Source organism: Ranitomeya variabilis, chromosome 1 (assembly GCF_051348905.1).
Source record: "Ranitomeya variabilis isolate aRanVar5 chromosome 1, aRanVar5.hap1, whole genome shotgun sequence".
NCBI classification, from domain to species: Eukaryota; Metazoa; Chordata; class Amphibia; order Anura; family Dendrobatidae; genus Ranitomeya; species Ranitomeya variabilis.
This window is the reverse complement of record NC_135232.1, coordinates 543,643,945-543,658,953: the sequence shown is the minus strand read 5'-3', so window position 1 is coordinate 543,658,953 and position 15,009 is coordinate 543,643,945. Positions and strand designations below refer to the sequence as shown.

The window sequence follows — 15,009 nt, the reverse complement described above, 5'->3', positions numbered from 1 at the left end:
CGAAATGGAATGAGATTACTGAGAATTTGGAACCTTGGCAGCGTGTGGAACATAGACCTGATTTGGTGGCACGTGTTTTCAAAATAAAACTGGAAGCACTCTTAAAAGACATTAACAATGGATTATTTGGGAAAGTTTGCGCTATGGTTCATGTAATTGAATTTCAAAAACGTGGCCTTCCACACGCTCACATTTTGATTATTCTGGACAGCAACTCCAAATTAAGGACTGAGGAGGACATAGACAATACAGTGTGCGCTGAAATTCCCAATCCTACCCACTACCCTCAGCTCCATAAAATTGTTCTCCAACATATGATTCATGGTCCGTGTGGAGAACACAACCCAAATTCTCCCTGTATGGATCTGGGGAAGTGTACAAAAGGTTTCCCTAAAGATTTGCAACCAAGAACCATCATAGCTAAGGACGCCTATCCTACTTATCGCAGACACTTTGGCCCATCTTTTCAACACCATTCTAACATGATTGACAATTCGTGGGTGGTTCCATATAATCCATTCCTGCTATTAAAATACAAGTGCCATATAAATGTCGAAGTTTGTGGTTCCATTCAGGCTGTGAAATATTTATTTAAATACGTCTACAAAGGACATGATAAAGCCAATCTTGAAATCTGCCAGACTAACATCCAACATGATGAAACACACCAATTCATGGATTCAAGATATGTCAGTGCACCAGAGGCAGCTTGGCGAATATTCTCATATCCAATGCATAAACAATCTCATAGCATCATTCGCCTTGCTGTACATCTACCGCATTCTCAGCCACTCTATTTTCATGAGGATGACTCTATTGGAAACATCAAACAAAAGCTCCATCAAAATTCTACACTTATGGCCTACTTCAAGCTTAATCAGAACGACCATCATGCTCATATTTATTTATACCGTGAAATTCCCGAAAACTATGTTTGGAAAGAAGGTTCTTGGGAAGTTAGAAAGCGAGCAGGTGGTTCTGTGATTGGACGAATGTATACTGTCAGTGTGAAAGACCAAGAACGCTACTATTTAAGATTGTTATTGTTACATGTCAAAGGTGCAACCAGTTTTGACAGCATAAAAACTGTACACGGAGTCACACATGAAACCTTCAAAGATGCGGCATTAGCTCTTGGCTTACTATTTGATGATAGTCTGTGGAGAAATACATTACTTGATGCCAGTATTCTCAACATGCCAGCACAGCTACGTGACATGTTTGCCTACATTTGTATTTTTGGTCCTCCAGCTAAACCTCGGGACTTATGGGATGAATTTAAGGAACACTTTGTAGAAGACTACTGCTATGCATACCACTCCGACACTCTGGAGTGTGTCAATTGTGAAGGCTATGCTATGACAGATGTCCAACATGTTCTTAAAGCTCATGGCAAAACTTATACTGATTTTAATTTGCCACGTCCAGTCAAGAAACAACACCTCCTCCCACAGTATGATAAAGATTATGAGTTATCAGCAGCTGCTGAAATGAAAGCTACTCTAAATGAGGACCAACTTTTTGCTTTTGATGCTATCACTCAAGCTTTAGAAGACACTAATTCTACAGCAAAGTGTTTTTTCCTTGATGGTCCTGGTGGCAGCGGAAAAACGTACCTATATCATCTACTCCTACATCAGCTAAGAGGACAAGGAGACATTGTGTCACCTGCTGCCACTACTGGAATTGCCGCCAACTTGCTACAAGGTGGACGAACCATTCATTCTCTTTATGGGATTCCAATTCCTGTGAATGAAACATCTGTTTCCAGGATTAAGAATGATACCGATGCAGCAAAAGATTTGCACAGCACTAAACTTTTTATTATTGATGAGTGCACAATGCTATCCAAATATGCATTGCATGTCATTGATAGAGTTTTACGTGATGTCATGACAACAAATGTAGCTCACAAAGAAAAAACACCGTTTGGAGGTAAAGTGATTGTTTTTGGAGGCGACTTTAGACAATGTCTTCCTGTCATCCCTCATGGGACAAGAACTGATGTTGTAGAGAGCTGTATAAAATATTCACAACACTGGCAACATTTTACTCGCCTGCCACTTATTAACAACATGCGCTCCATTGATCCTCACTACAGCAGTTGGTTGCTTCAACTGGGAAATGGTGAACTATCTAATGAACATAACCTTGGAGATGATGTAATTGAAATTCCTCCAGACATGGTATGCACTGGCTCTTTAATAATTTAAATTTTTGGAGATAATCTTTGTACTGATGTGAATGACACCGAAAGCATAAATACAGCTGCATCTCATGCAATTTTATGTCCAAAAAATGAGGACGTTGAGAAAGTCAATTCCCAAGTCATGGATTTATTGATAGGTGACTATACTGAATATATCAGTGATGATTCCATCGATCCTGATGAAGCTGATGACCTCGATCAATACCCACTTGAGTTTTTGAATTCACTAACACCAACTGGAATGCCTTCACATCGGCTGAAACTTAAAATTGGCACCATTGTCATGTTATTACGTAATTTGAACACGAACAAAGGTCTCTGCAATGGTACGCGGCTCATTGTCACTGCCTTACATGCCAATATCATACTGGCTAAAGTAATTAGTGGGTCAGCAGCAGGAAATGTGGTATTCATTCCACGAATTGATTTGTGTCCATCAGAGACTGGATTACCTTTTCAATTAAGACGGAGACAATTTCCCATCAAGCCCGCATTTGCAATGACCATAAATAAATCTCAAGGCCAGACCCTCCATCGAGTTGGCATTTATCTACCAGAACCTGCTTTTGCCCATGGTCAATTGTATGTTGCTTTTTCCAGGGTGAAGCAATGTTGCAATGTGAGGGTTAAAGTGGTTAATACACCACTTCAAGGACAATTATTGGCTGATAGTACTAAAGTCTTCACACGTAATATTATCTACAAAAATATTTTAGTTTTTAAAGTTACTTTTCTTTTTTTTCATTATTCAGTTTTTCTAATAACATAGACAGCAATAGGCAAATTCTATGTATAGAGATAAGGAAAAAAAACAAAAACAAAAAAAAATTAGTGTAGCCATAGACATATAGATTTTAAGTACTTATGTAGGAAATACGTATATAACATACGTACTCATTAGCATATAGGGTTAATAACTCTATATCATATCTACATAAATTTAGAAATATGATATATCAATACATATTTTTATAGGTAAGTAGAACACACATTAAGTACAAGATGTAAGATGTGTATCATCCAAATGCCTGTATTTGGTGATAGGAACCTGTATTTGAAGCTCCAGCAGTATAGCTGCTGAGAGATTTCATTTTGTTTTTAAAAAGGGTGAGGTTTTTGTGAACAGGTAAGAGACGGGTGGGATGGCTGTTCACACACATCTCTATCTCCAGGTGTGTTCTGTACATAGAAATAGATATATAGATAGATACATATTTAGATAGATAGGGAAAGAATAGAGATTTTGCTTTCACATCAACATTTTTCTGCTATTTGGAGAATTTATGGTGGAAAAAAGGCTATTTCTGCACTTCCTGCCTAAGGGCTGACCCACGCCACTCTTGCTGTAAGTTGCATGCAATGTATACGGAATTTGTACTTCACTTGCGGCAGGTGCGGCACATGTGGTTTCTGCAGTTTTCGCCACAAAATCTCCACTTACCAGTGTTTTTGTTGTGGCTGCATTTAATGCAATTGTCGAAGCCGCGTTTGCCGCATTTACTGCAAGTTAACTCCAAGCTTCATCTACATTGCATGGCACTTGCTGAAAGTGTGTTGTAGGTCAGTTCTTTGGTGCCAAGTGTGGAAGTTGTATTGTTTTTAACATTACTTCTGCAAATATCAGAAACATGCAGATGTGAAAGAGGTTTGAGTATTAAGAAATAGGAATCAGTTAGTTAGGACCCATCAGTTCAAAGGCTACCGTGACGTGGTTGATGGGCATGCTTATATTAGCCCATCGGTGTACTATGAACGTTGATTTCTTAAATTTTACACTTCTGTAAAAATAAACACAAAAAATTTGGATACACAAAAAGGCTTTTATTTCTGTTGTACTTATTAGAATTATTTAAAATGAAGGCTTAGCTAAGCCCAAGAGATGATTAAAAACGTTTCATACCAACCCATCAGATGTAAAATTACTGTGAAAATACCTGATGGGCACACAAGTATGCGCCAGTATGGGTACTAAGAGCTTTTCCACATAATAATGAAATATTTTAAAATGTCATAGAATATACCAATATACATAGTTATTGATACATATTATTTATTATTTACATTATTGTTCTTAAGCAAAGAACCGTTGTTGTGGCATTTGCCACAACACGCAAAGTTGTTGTCTGATGTCTTTCATTCCTCCCCTCATAAGCATGTTCATGGATCCTGTGTAACTGTACCTTAAATAACAAGAATTGTCAAGAGCTGGTGAGTGCAGCCATTTTTTGTTCTTTCTTACTATTATTTATTAATTGTATTATTCTTACATTTGAATAAATAAAGTATATATGGATTCTAGACTCCCGATTCTTTAGAATCGGGCTGCCTTCTAGTGATTATATAAACAGATAAAAAGGCCAGGTGCACAAATGTTCTCAATCATGCATTAATCCCACAATTATTGCAGTAAACAAGGCATCACCAAATCAATTCAGCACATAGTATTATGTCAGAGTCAATGCTTACCCATAGTAAGTCAGGACTACATGATGACGTTCCCACGCCCCCTGACACACATTATGCATGATGGCTTTCTCAAAGGTTATATGATAAAGATATCCTGTCAATGTTACCCTATTTATAGGAACATAGCATGCTAATCAGCATGGCGCATGTGCCCGTGACCTCCCACACATGATTCGCTCACTCCGTTGGGGTCACTGCACAGTGCGCATGCAGGTGACATAGCACCCGATAATGACAATAGACATGCGCACTGCATGTTAAAGCGGCCCGATTCTTCCTTGAGTCAGCCAACTGGGATGGTCATTTTTCAGATTTTATTTTGGATTTGTTGGAGTTCATTCTTACGCACAATTTTTTTGCTTTTAAGGATCTTTTCTTTTGCAGACACAAGGGACTGCAATGGGCGCGGCCTGTGCCCCATCATATACAAACCTGTTTCTCGGCCTTTGGGAGAAGCAGGTTTTTCAGGGCGATGGGGCACGGGTCACGTACCCAGTGATAGGCTGGTTTTGTTACATTGATGAGGTTTTGATGATTTGGGAGGGTGGCGAGACCAGCCTATCGAGTTTCATGCAACAGTTGAACAATAATTCTTTTAATTTGAAATTCACTTTCAACTGGCACAGGAAACACACTGATTTTTTGGATATAAGTTTGTTTGTCGGGAGGATGGAATAGAGACGGATTTATACAGAAAAGATACTTCTGTAAATTCACTTCTACGTGCCTCCTCGGCACACAACTATTCAGTTATTAAAGCCATCCCAGTTACATAGTTACATAGTTAAATAGTTATTAAGGTTGAAGGAAGACTTTAAGTCCATCTAGTTCAACCCATAGCCTAACCTAACATGCCCTAACATGTTGATCCAGAGGAAGGCAAAAAAAAACCCATGTGGCAAAGAGTAAGCTCCACCTTGGGGAAAAAAATTCCTTCCCGACTCCACATACGGCAATCAGACTAGTTCCCTGGATCAACGCCCTATCAAGGAATCTAGTATATATAACCTGTAACATTATACTTTTTCAGAAAGTAATCCAGTCCCCTCTTAAATTTAAGTAATGAATCACTCAGTACAACCTCATACGGCAGAGAGTTCCATAGTCTCACTGCTCTTACAGTAAAGAATCCGCGTCTGTTATTATGCTTAAACCTTTTTTCCTCCAGACGTAGAGGATGCCCCCTTGTCCCTGTCTCAGGTCTATGATTAAAAAGATCATCAGAAAGGTCTTTGTACTGTCCCCTCATATATCCATACATTAAAATAAGATCACCCCTTAGTCTTCGTTTTTCCAAACTAAATAGCCCCAAGTGTAATAACCTATCTTGGTATTGCAGACCCCTCAGTCCTCTAATAACCTTGGTCGCTCTTCTCTGCACCCGCTCCAGTTCAGCTATGTCTCTCTTATACATCGCAGACCAGAACTGTGCACAGTATTCTAAGTGTGGTCGAACTAGTGACTTGTATAAAGGTAAAATTATGTTCTCCTCATGATCATCTATGCCTCTTTTAATGCATCCCATTATTTTATTTGCCTTTGTAGCAGCAGCCTGACACTGGCCACTGAATATGAGTTTGTCATCCACCCATACACCCAGGTCTTTTTCATTGACAGTTTTGCCCAGAGTTTTAGAATTAAGCACATAGTTATACATCTTATTACTTCTACCCAAGTGCATGACCTTACATTTATCCCCATTAAAGCTCATTTGCATTTATCAGCCCAAGATTCTAGTTTACATAAATCATCCTGTAATATAAAATTGTCCTCCCCTGTATTGATTACGCTGCAGAGTTTAGTGTCATCTGCAAATATTGAAATTCTACTCTGAATGCCCCCTACAAGGTCATTAATAAATATGTTAAAAAGAAGAGGGCCCAATACTGACCCCTGTGGTACCCCACTGCTAACCGCGACCCAGTCCGAGTGTGCTCCATTAATAACCACCCTTTGTTTCCTATCCCTGAGCCAGCTCTCAATCCACTTACACATATTTTCCCCTATCCCCATTATTCTCATTTTATGTAACAACCTTTTGTGTGGCACCGTATCAAAAGCTTTTGAAAAGTCCATATACACTACATCCACTGGGTTCCCTTGGTCCAGTCCGGAACTTACCTCTTCATAGAAGCTCATCAAATTAGTCTGACATGAACGGTCCCTAGTAAACTCGTGCTGATACTGGGTCATGAGGTTATTCCTCTTCAGATACTCCAGTATAGCATCCCTTAGAATGCCCTCCAGGATTTTACCCACAGTAGAGGTTGAGCTTACTGGCCTATAATTACCGAGTTCAGTTTTTGTCCCCTTTTTGAATATTGGCACCACATTTGCTATACGCCAGTCCTGTGGTACAGACCCTGTTATTATGGAGTCTTTAAAGATTAAAAATAATGGTCTATCAATGACTGTACTTAATTCCGGCAGTACTCGAGGGTGTATCCCATCCGGGCCCGGAGATTTGCCAATTTTAGTGATTTTTAGACTCCGCCGTACTTCCTGCTGGGTTAAGCAGGTGACATTTAATTGGGAATTTTTATCACTAGTCATTTTGTCTGCCATGGGATTTTCTTTTGTAAATACTGATGAAAAAAAGTCATTTAGAATATTGGCCTTTTCCTCATCCTCATCCACCATTTCACCCAGACTATTTTTAAGGGGGCCAACACTATCATTTTTTAGTTTCTTACTATTTATGTAGTTAAAGAATATTTTGGGATTATTTTTGCTCTCTCTGGCAATGAGTCTCTCTGTCTCAATATTCGCTGCCTTGATTTGCTTTTTACACAATTTATTTAATTTTCTGTATTTATTTAATGCCTCATCACTACCCACTTCCTTTAATTCTCTAAATGCTTTCTTTTTGTCACTTATTGCACCCCTTACCGCTCTATTTAGTCATATTGGTTTCCTCCTATTTCTAGTATGTTTAATCCCATACGGTATATACTGTGCACAGGTCCAATCCAGGATGCCCCAGAAACGTCTCCCATTTTCTTTGTGTATTTTTATGTCTCAGGATATCGTCCCAGTTAATTGAACCAAGATCCTCTCTCATCCGTTGGAAATTTGCCCTCCTGAAGTTTAGTGTCCTTGTAACCCCTCTATTACACATCTTATTAAAGGATACATGAAAACTTATTATTTTGTGATCACTATTCGCCAAGTGACCCCCAACCCTTATATTTGATATGCGGTCTGGCCTGTTGGTTAATATTAGGTCTAGCAGTGCCCCCCTCCTTGTTGGGTCCTGAACCAGTTGTGAAAGGTAATTGTCTCTCATAGTTGTCAAAAACTGATTACCTTTGCTGGAACTGCAGGTTTCTGTTCCCCAATCTATTTCAGGGTAGTTGAAGTCCCCCATAATAATGACTTCTCCTTGAGTCGCAGCTTCATCTATTTGCTTTACGAGGATATTCTCCATTGCTTCCATTATTTTTGGAGATTTTTAACAAACCCCTATCAGTAATTTATTATTTTTTCCTCCTCCCCTTATCTCCACCCACAGGGACTCTACATTTTCATTAAATCCACCTATATTATCACGCAGGATGGGTTTTAAGGACGATTTTACATATACACACACCCCACCCCCTCGCTTATCTGTACGGTCATTTCTGAACAGGCTATAGCCCTGCAAGTTAACAGCCCAGTCATGGCTCTCATCCAGCCATGTTTCAGATATCCCCACCATGTCATAATTATGCTCCAACATTAGTTCTAATTTGTCCATTTTGTTGGCGAGGCTTCTGGCATTAGTATACATGCACTTGATGTTCCTCTCTGTACCTCTATTCTTTCTTAAATTATTAACTGTTCTAACCCCACCCCCATGACACCGCCACCCCCAACTTCCTTATTTGTGCCCAGGTCTCTATCTGCACTATCTTCCCCTCCTATAAATTGAATACCCTCTCCCCCAATCCCTAGTTTAAACACTCCTTCAACCTTCTAGCCATTTTCTCCCCCAGCACAGCTGCACCTTCCCCATTGAGGTGCAGCCCGTCCCTAGCGTAGAGCCTGTAGCCAACTGAGAAGTCGGCCCAGTTCTGCAGGAACCCAAACCCCTCCTTCCTGCACCACTTCTTGAGCCACTTATGAACCTCCCTAATCTCCCGTTGCCTCTCTGGCGTGGCACGTGGTACAGGCAGTATTTCGGAAAATACCACGTTGGAGGTCCTTGCATTCAGCTTGCAGCCTAATTCCCTGAAATCATCTTTAAGGACCTTCCACCTACCAGGGCCGGCCCGAGAGATTACGGCGCCCTAGGCAAAACTATTTTGTTGCGCCCCTACTACTTTTAACATACCTCCCAAATTTTGAAGATGGGAAAGAGGGACAAAGTTTGTGGCGCACACCCATTCATAACTAGCCACACCCATATCCACGTCCCAACCACACCCATTTAGCACTGCTGATCACACTGTTTCATAAAGAATAATTACAAACAAAAAAATATGGCCACACAGTGCTCCATACTGTATAATGGCCACACATGATGCTCCATACTGTATAATGGCCACTCTTGATGCTCCATACTGTATAATGGCCATACATGATGCTCCATACTGTATAATGGCCACACATGATGCTCCATACTGTATAATGACCACACAAGATGCACCATACTGTATACTGGCCGCACATGATACTTCATACCGTATAATGGCCACACATAGCTAATCCTACACACGCGGCTGCGCTCCGTACACAAGCGCTCCGCTCCATGTGCTCCGTACACACGCGCTCTGCTCCATACACCTCGTACACACGCGGCTCTGCTCCGTACACCTCGTACACATTTAGCTCCGCTCCATACACTTCATACACACACGACTCCGCTCCGTACACCTCATACACACGGCTCCACTCCGTACACCTCATACACACACGGCTCCACTCCATACACCTCATACACATTCAGCTCCGCTCCATACACCTTTTGCCTTTTGAAAAGATTTTTTATAATTTTTTCTATTTTTTCTCTGGCGCCCCCTTAGGGTCGGCGCCCTAGGCGGCTGCCTAGTTCGCCTATACGTTCGGGCCGGCCCTGCCACCTACCTCTAACTTTGTCATTTATACCAATGTGCACCATGACCGCTGGGTCCTCACCAGCCCCTCCCAGTAATCTGTCCACCCGATCAGCGATGTGTCGGACTCGAGCGCCAGGTAGGCAGCACACCGTTCGACGATCCCTGTCTTTGTGACAGATTGCCTTATCTGTTCCCCTAATAATTGAGTCGCCTACTACCAGCACCTGTCTGGCCTGCCCTGCTCTCCTATTTCCCTCCTTACTGGAGCAGTCACTCCTCCGGCTTTCAGAGGACATGCCTGGCTGCAGCAGTGCTACCCCTGTACTGGCACCCCCCTCATCTGCCAACTTAGCAAACTCATTGGGGTGTGCCAGATCAGGACTAGCCTCCCTGGCACTCTTCCCTCTACCCGGCCTTCTAACTGTCACCCAGCTTCCTACTCCATTGTCCTGCAGCTCCATCCTACCATCCCCCCCTCATCTATCCCATTGAGCGTCTGCTCAGTGAGCAGAAGACTCCTCTCCAAATTATCTATGGATCTCAGTGTTGCCAGCTGCACATTTAGATCCAGAATCTGGGCTTCCAAATGCTCAACGTGCTCACATCTCGCACAGCAGTATGCACCCTCAACCGGCTGATCAAGGATTGCATACATGTGGCAAGATGTGCACTGGATGGCATTAACAATAGTGGAGCACATTTCCTAATGGGGATTGCACCACACAGAAACGTTAAATAAAAAATAAATACAAAGTATTAATAAAAAACAGACAGCAATTCAGTAATTCCTCCCTTGGAAACTCCCTGATTCCAAAGTCACTGTATCACAAGTCACACTTACCGCCGTTCACACTTACGCTCAGGTCACACTCAGCTCGTTCACACTCGCTATGCTGAAGATTTATAGATTTTTTTTTCTCTATTTCCCCTCAACAGCAATCCACCTTGCTGTTCAAATGCACTTGGTCAATATCTCAGGAATAGGAGGGTCTGCTCTACAGAAACCCGATTCGAGAGACAATCCACAATTTTGGCAGAGAGGTTTAAGTCCAGGGGATACAGTGCCCTCTGCATCAAAGCGGGTTATAGACGGGCAAGGTCAACAGGAAGGAGCGAGCTAATGAAGCCATCTGGAAAAAGAATTGAAACTGGGAATATAGGTTGAGCTATATCTCCACATCAAATTGCCGCTGGGATCGGACCTGTGAGATCTTGACTAGGCATTGGCTGCGGACGGATTCTATTCTGGCAGCTCACATACCACAATTTCCACACAACACAGAGGAGGAGTAGGATTTTATGAGACCATTTGGTACGAAGCCACTATGTGGTAAAACAGAAGAGAATGTTTAATTCTGGTGGCCCAAGATATGGCTGTTTTCCCTGTGGATCGTGTGTTTCGTGCCCTACTACTGTATATTGAGGTGTGGGACTTTTAAGACATCTGATGGGAGCAGGGAATGTAGTATTCGTGAGTACATTTCTTGAAGTACTTCATATTATGCCACTTGTCCCTGCTCCCTGATATATGTGGGTCTCACATCTAGGGAATTAAAAATCAGAACTCATGAGCATGTGCGTGAGATCATAGCCTCCAAGGACGTGTCAGATACCTCCACGCTTAAAACTTTACCAAGGCACTTCAAGGAGTGCCACGGATCTGATCCCTGTGGCTTAAAGGTGCGGGGTATCGATTGTGTTCATGGTGGGGTCAGGGGTGGCAACCTCAAGCAGATTCTCGCTCAGCGCGAGTGTAGGTGGATTGTCACCCTGGATACCATTTCCCCTAAAGGCTTAAACGATAAACTGACGTTTGTGCCCTTCCTGTGATTACTATGTCCCCTCTATCTATTGTATAGTTATTTTATTGGGTGTCGTGTTCCCCCACAGCTTCTATTGATATCTGTGTAAGTGCAGGGTAGATTAAGTGGTTTTTAGATTTCCTGTTTTCTTGATTTTTAGTTTTTGTTTGTTTCTGTCTTTTCCCTTGTAGTCTTTATTTGGTTCGTATTTCTTATATGTGATGTTTCTATGGATTTACTCTACTTATTGGGATCATATCCGCCTAGACAGTTTTCTGTTGGAGGACCAAGAGACATCATCATCGGCCATCTGGATCATGCCTCTGGGATTCGTTATATATATTTTACTTCGTGATTTTTTCTTGTATTTTTTATTTATATTTATACAAAAAGATTTTCTTATTATTTTCTTTTTGTGTAGTAATTATTGTATCGGGGTATTCATTACATAAATGGGATGGAAAAGTACTTTTTAAGTTAGACATTTTCTGCAGTAATTTGTACTGTGGACTTTAATGTACCGTATTTTCCGGCGTATAAGACGACTTTTTAACCCCTGAAAATCTTCTTAAAAGTCGGGGGTCGTCTTATATGCCGGGAATCGCCTTGTACGCCGGGTGTATATGGTGGGTGGGGGGGGAGTGGTCCTGATGACGACGAGGGGGCGTCTCACAGGAAAGTGAGTATCCCCCATTACCTTATCGTAGCGCTGCAGCGTGGGGTCTCTGTGCTGGGAGCGGTGGCTGCTGTGCTGTGGGGCGGCGGCTCCTCTTCTGCAGTGTGGGGCCTCTGGTGCTGTGGGGCGGCGGCGGCGTATCTTCATGCAGTCGGGGCTCCTCAGGCATCTCCTTAAAGCCTGGAGGCCCCACCGGCAACTCCTTCGGTGCCTCCGGGAAAATGGCCGCTGCTCAGATTCAGATCTCGTGTCCCGAGATTTCGGGACGAGATCTGAATCTGAGCATGCGCAGCCCCCAGCGGCCATTTTCCCGGAGGCCACCGCATCGCACCTATTGAGCTGCCTCCGGGAAAATGGCCGCTGCTCAGATTCAGATCTCGTCTCCCGAGATCTCGGGACGAGATCTGAATCTGAGCAGCGGCCATTTTCCCGGAGGCCCCCGCATTGCACCGATGGAGTTGCCGGCGGGGCCTCCAGGCTTTAAGGAGATGCCGGAGGAGCCCCGACTGCATAAAGATACGCCGCCGCCGCCACCCCACAGCACAGAGGCCCCACACTGCAGAAGAGGAGCCGCCGCACCACAGCACAGCAGCCGCCGCTCCCAGCACAGAGACCCCACGCTGCAGCGCTACGATAAGGTAATGGGGGATACTCACTTTCCTGTGAGACGCCCCCTCGTCGTCATCAGGATCACTCCCCCCCCAAAAGGCACATATTCACCGGCCCTATAAGACGACATACGGTGTATAAGAAGACCCGCGACTTTTAAGAAGATTTTATATTTTAACTGGTAAAGTTGGGGGGTCGTCTTATACGCCCAGTCGTCTTATACGCCGAAAAATACGGTATATTCGTCATGCACGTGTATTATAATTCATATTATGCACTATAGTCACTTAAGTAATGTTGTCGTCTATACAATGCTTGACACGATGGATGCCTCTTTATGCTTCCATTTTTATTTGCACATTTAGTCATTCATCGATGTATTTTTTGTGGATAGTGCATCCACTTTCATTTTTTAGTGTGTTATAGGTATATTTATATAGTCCTCTTTGTTCACTTCTTTGTTTATTTTTTTTTTATGGTTGCTCCCATGTTATATATATATATATATATATATATATATATATATATACGGTATATATATATTGTTTAATGTGATCCTATTGCTTGTAAATCAAGTTTCTATGGTTGTAATAGAATCAGTTTAGTTGGATTCGCATTGTTTATTTACCTGGCTGATGATCCTCCATCTGCACTTCAAGAAAATGGGCGCCTATGGTGCGCGTGTGCACCGTGACTTTTCTCACACCGCACATCTCGGGATGGCGACTATAACGCGCAGTGCGCATGTCTATTGACGTCATCGGGTGCTATGTCACCCGCATGCACACTGTGCAGTGATGCCGACGGAAAATATGGGTCAGACCACTTTCCAGTCTCTCTCCCAGCACCTTTAAACCATTCTGAAGGACCGAACTCAAGTGAATAAACTCGATCATGAGTGACCTGTCCGAGGCCTTCTGCCGCTGGCGGGAAGAGCCCCCCCCCAAAAAAAAAGAGGAAGAGGACTGGAACACGGGAATACCTGAAAGACCAGCTGCCTGTTATCCAGCCTGTGACGCAGGCCCACTTGCTGCTTCACTGGTGGATGGCTGGGACTGGTCCGTGGCAGTTCGATGAAGGACCGTTCCAAAGGACAATCCAGGTTCGAGGGTGCTGCAACAAGTTCTGTGAAAAGAAAAGTAAAACATTGCTATCAAAAAATATCAATTGTAAAAGCGCCAACTCCTGTGGAATAGAAAAATTCACATTAGTGAATACAACACAATGGAATACAACACAAAAATATTTACGTTCTCTGAGCAAGGACAGGCCTCAGGAAAGCAAGCAGCCTGTGGTATACAGTGTTCATTTTAGGACATGGTCACAAATCAAAGTCAAACATCAGAAATACTCTGTCTGATACTTCATTCTGAGACTTGACTCTGATACTTGAGTCTGATACTTGAGTCTGATACTTGAATCTGATACCTGAGTCTGATACCTGAGTCTGATACCTGAGTCTGATACCTGAGGCTGATACTTGAGTCTGATACCTGAGGCTGATACCTGAGTCTGATACCTGAGTCTGATACCTGAGTCTGATACCTGAGGCTGATACTTGAATCTGAGACCTGAGTCTGATACCTGAGGCTGATACCTGAGTCTGATACCTGAGGCTGATACCTGAGTCTGATACCTGAGGCTGATACTTGAATCTGAGACCTGAGTCTGATACCTGAGGCTGATACTTGAGTCTGATACCTGAGTCTGATACCTGAGTCTGATACCTGAGGCTGATACTTGAATCTGATACTTGAGTCTGATACTTGAGTCTGATACTTGAGTCTGATACCTGAGTCTGATACCTGAGTCTGATACCTGAAATTGGTAAAATTAGTAAAATTAGCTAAAATTAGTACCTAGGATCACTTGAGCTTGTGGTGCAATGGTAAGGCCGACGGCTGTAATCTCTAAACGCAGGATCCGTTTTTTTTCCGCCGATCCTTTTTTTCTCCGCCGGATCGGTTTTATTTTTCTGCCGGATCGTTTTTTTTCTGCTGGATCCATTTTTTTTCCGCCGGATCCGTTTTTTTCCGGCCAGATCCGTTTTTTGGCGCAGGATCCGTATTTTTTTTTTGCCGGATCCGCTTTTTTCTGCCGGATCCATTTTTTTTGCCCAGGATCCGTTTTTTGTCTACCTGATCCGTTTTTTTCTGCCAGATCCTTTTTTTTTGGCGCAGGATCCGTTTTTTTGCGCAGGATCCGTTTTTT

The 15,009-nt window shown here is 42.6% G+C and overlaps 1 long non-coding RNA gene across 1 annotated transcript; it reads right to left on the bottom strand.

The window, feature by feature from the left end:
• Positions 1 to 4,025: 4,025 nt before the first annotated feature.
• Positions 4,026 to 14,095, bottom strand: LOC143801446 (uncharacterized). The gene is made up of 3 exons (XR_013220926.1): positions 14,049 to 14,095; positions 13,781 to 13,923; positions 4,026 to 4,389 (listed from the first exon to the last, which is right to left on the bottom strand). It is a non-coding gene; the product is annotated as an uncharacterized LOC143801446 (long non-coding RNA).
• Positions 14,096 to 15,009: the final 914 nt, after the last annotated feature.